A 4,830-nucleotide genomic window follows, 5' to 3' on the forward strand; every position below is an offset into this window, starting at 1 on the left:
CCCAGCCAACAAGAACCGAAACTGGCAGGGTAGTTATAACGCCGAAAGAATCAAGGAGGAACCAAAGATGGGGTCAAAATCTGAAGAGTCAAAGAAGGAAGCAAAAGTTGGAGGAGACTCAGGATTCGACTTCCATTACTGTGGAGGCAAAAATCATTTTACTAAAGACTGTATGTTGAGAAAGAAAGAAGAAAAGATAAACGAAGAAGATGAGGAAGCGATAGATTGAAATTGAGAGCCGAAACTATACAAAAATTTGACTCTTTGAATGCCAATTTAAGTTCAGAAAATAAAATTGATGTTGAAAATACATCTGAACTTATTGAGGATGATGATATGAGTGAAATCTCTGTAGAGGATTTGGTGGACTGTTCTGAATTAGCCAAAAACGAACCTAAGTCACACATGAACCTAATTTCTGAAAACTCCATTGAGTTTGCTCGTTCGTCTACCGAAAAAACCAAAGTTCTCAAAGCTAAAGCTGTTGTATACCAAAAGGTTCAAACTACCCCAAACCAAGTCTACACTGTACTGGGAGTCACTCCACAACAAAATGCAGAGTTAACAGCTATGGTAGAAGAAGACAATGCTGGAGGATGTGATGAATTCTTCTGGTCGGCCCCAATAGACAACGCAGATGAGACGAAGGGTCTTTCTCAGAAAACCTCATGGAGAGTAAAAGGTAGATACATACCTGAACCACTAAATGAGCCTACAAAGTATGATGTGCCGAGCACAAGTGGAACTAAACCCCCTTTGGACAAACCAATGCAAACCACTAGTGATACTTCTTCGGCAAAAAGTGAATGTTGTGCCCATACTTCGAAGCGAAAGGCCAATATTCACAGAAATCCAAAACAGGTGGCTGATCGAAAGCATCAAAGAAATTTGAGATATAAGAAGAATCTCTCAGAAAGAAAACAGTTTTGGAATTCCCAAAATCCTGATTTTGTAAGGATAGAAAGGAAGCACAAATCACAAGAAGACTCAAGGAACCAAAAGAGAAGGTTCGGTCCCTCGTCGGGAATAAACCAAAAGAGCAGTTTTGGTCCTCACCACAATACCAACCGAAAGGATGGTTTCGGTCCTTCTACTGAAAGGAGCCGAAAGGATGGTTTCGGTCCTTCGACCAATAGGAGCCGAAAGGATGGTTTCGGACCTTCGACCAATAGGAGCCGAAAGGGTGGTTTCGGTCCCTCGACTGAAAACTACCGAAAGGAGAGTTTCGTTCCTTCATCCCATGGCAACCAAAATAGTGGTTTCGGTCTCCATCCATACAAGTCCAATTAGAAAAACTGGGATTCTAAAGTCACTTCTAAATTCAACTCTTCCCATTCAAATTTCTGTCCCTCAATTACTTCTAAGGGAAAAGCAAAACTCTACCCTGAAGATAACAATCTTCCAAAACGAATCAAAAGAGCACCAATGTCAACATCAAAAACTCCAGTCCAACTAAATCAACAAAAATTAAAGTTTTCACCATTAAAAGAAAAGATGAAACAACTTTAATTAAACGCACATATATGGTTGATATTTCTCTTACTATTCCCTGTCCTGTAAAAGGCTTACAAGGACCCAAGAAACTTTGGGTTCCTAAATCTGCTTAATATTTTGCAGGTTATACATGACGACCAGTTTGATGAAGAATGGTACATCGATAGTGGTTGCTCATGTCACATGACAGGAAGGAAGGAGGAACTGAGAGAGTTTCGTTATCTCAAAGATGGTGGCATTGTAAAGTACGACAAAAACTCTTTTGGAACTATCAAAGGCTATGGAATGATCACTAATGGCGAGTTCTCTATAAGGAAGGTAGCTTATGTTGAAGGACTCCAACACAATCTCATCAGCGTATCACAGCTAGTGGTTGGTACTGGATTAAAAGTATCATTCGACGATGAAGGCTCATAAATTGTCGAGAAGAGATCAAACAACATTATGTTGAAATGAAAGCGAAAAAGGGAAATGTATCCTTTGAACCTCAACCCAATAAGAGGTAAACTAGCAGTATGCTTACTCACAAAGGCTCACTCTGATGAAAGCTGGTTATGGCATAGAAGACTATCTCATCTGAACTTTAAGGATATCAACAAGTTGGTATTGGGTGATCATGTTCGAGGTCTTCTAGTTCTAAAATTTGATAAAGAACATCTCTGTGCAGCGTGTGAAATGGGAAAGCAGAGTCGGTAGAGTCATCCTTCTATTATCAACAATAAGGTGATAGAACCATTGGAGTTACTGCATATTGATCTATGTGGTCCATCGTCCATCGAAAGCATTGGGGGAAACAAATACATTTTGGTTATTGTGGACGATTTCTCAAGATTTACATGGACTTTCTTTCTCAAGCAAAAGTCTGAAGCCACTCCAAAGCTCAAGCTCTTTATTAAACATATAGAAACACAACTAAGAAAGGTAGTTCGTAATATAAGGAGTGACAATGGCCTGGAATTCAAGAACAAAGATTTTGAAGGTTTTCTTGTTGAAAAGGGGATGACTCACAATTTCTCAGCCCCCTCCACAGCAAAATGGCATTGTTGAAAGGAGAAACCGATCCCTGTGTGAAGCTGCTCGAACTATGATATGCTTCGCGTCCTTACCTTTGTATTTCTGGGCTGATGCAATTGCTGTTGCATGTTATACTCAAAATAGATCATACTTGAATAAGCGGTTCTCAATTACCCCTTACGAGATCCTGAACAATCAAAAACCAAACGTGAAATTCTTTCATGTGTTCGGTTCAAGATGTTTCATTTTCAACTCCAAAGAGAATCGAAACAAGTTCGATGTTAAGGCGGATGAAGGAATTTTCTTAGGCTACTCCTTGAACTCCAAGGCGTATAGAGTTCTCAATAAACTCTCAAAGAAAATTGAAGAAACATACTATGTCACCTTTGGCGATAGCTATGTTAAGAAAATGAAATCAACAAAAGATGCATCTCAAGACATATTTCCAAAGAATGGTCAGGTTACTATCTCTATCTCGAATCTTTTTGACCAATTCATGCTCCTGTTTGATGAGCCTCAAAAGGCGATTGACTCTGAATCAACTGCAAAAGACAACAAAGTTGATAATCTGAAACAAGTTATAGAGGATGCTGCTAAGAAGATGGCTGATGATCAATCCAAAGAAACCGAAGGTGCAGACGCAAGCGAACCTTCTGGTGACCGTCCTAATGTCCATGGGGAGGGTTCCTCTCCTCACCACGATCAAGGATCTTCATTCCAGGGGGAGAACTCATCGCCAAATACATCAAGCTCTACTGAAATTCCAGCCAATGAAGGGGATTTAAATGCTGGTCCTGAACAGGAATCATTCTTCGAGGGGGAGAACACCAATGTTGGTGATGATGACATTCTGTCTGAACTAGAGGAAGAAATCAATGCCGAATTGGATCCTATCTATGATCCAAAGTTTTCTCCACTTATCAAATGGACCAAAGATCACCCTCAAAGTCAAATTATTGGGGAATCCTCAAAAAAAGTGTTAACTCGCTCTCAAATCAAAGCGAAACAGGCTGCACTCTTTTAAAGAGTCGAGTTTTGTATGTTCAATTCATTTGTTTCCAAAGTTGAACTAAAAACTGTTAACTCAGCTCTTGATCATTCAAACTGGGTTCAAGCCATGCAGGATGAGTTAAATGAGTTTGAACGAAACAAGGTATGGCGTCTTATTCCAACTCCAAAGGATGCTTCGGTTGTCTGTCTCAAATGGGTATTCAGAAACAAAATGGACAAAGATGGGAATGTCATTCGTAACAAAGAGAGGCTGGTCGTCAAAGGATATTATCAGGAAGAGGGAATTGATTATGAAGAAACCTTCGCTCCCGTGGCAAGATTGGAATCTGTTCGTATCTTTCTTGCGTACGCTGCTCACAAGAACTTTGAAGTCTATCAAATGGACGTCAAATGTGCCTTCCTCAACGGTGAACTTGAAGAAACCGTATATGTTGAGCAACCGCCAGGATTCGTGAACGAGAAATATCCCGATCATTGTTATATTCTTGACAAAGCTATATATGGCCTCAAACAGGCTCCCAGAGCATGGTATGAAACTCTCACTTGTTTCTTAAAAATGTCTAAATTGAAACAAGGTTTGGTTGACCCAACCTTCTTTCGTAAGCGAGAAGGTAACCACCTTATGATAGTCCAAATTTATGTTGATGACATCATCTTTGGCTCCACGAATCCTAGCTTAACAGCTGAATTCAGAAAGTTGATGGAAACTAAATTTGAGATTAGCTCAATGGGTCCAATTAAATTTTTTCTTGGATTGAACATTAGATAGGGACCTGAAGGCATTTTTATTAATTAGGAAGCATATACCAAGACTTTTTTAACCAAGTTTTGAATGATGGGAGACTCCAAAGTGAAAGTGCCTATGGCTTTTGGAACTAAACTCACACCATCGTTGGAGAAACCAGCAGCTGACATAACTCTTTATCGACAGATGATTGGGTCTCTGATGTATCTTACAACCAGTAGACCTGATATCATGTTCTCCGTCTGTTACTGTGCGCGATTTCAAGCCAACCCACGAGAACCTCATCTTCAAGCCGTGAAGAACATCTTTCGCTATCTGAAGCGAACCCCCTCTCTCGGTCTGTGGTATCCAGCCAACTCAGGATTCTTCGTTCAAGCATTTTCAGATGCTGATCTAGGTGGATGTGGATTGGATCGTAAAAGTACCACTGGAGGATGTCAATTTCTAGATGGTAAATTAGTTAGTTGGCAATCGAAGAAACAAACCTGTGTTTCACTATCCACTGCAGAAGCCGAATATATTGTTGCAGCATCCTGTACATCTCAAGTCGTATGGATACAAAGTCA

This window comes from Lactuca sativa, chromosome 3 (assembly GCF_002870075.4).
Source record: "Lactuca sativa cultivar Salinas chromosome 3, Lsat_Salinas_v11, whole genome shotgun sequence".
Classification (NCBI taxonomy): Eukaryota; Viridiplantae; Streptophyta; class Magnoliopsida; order Asterales; family Asteraceae; genus Lactuca; species Lactuca sativa.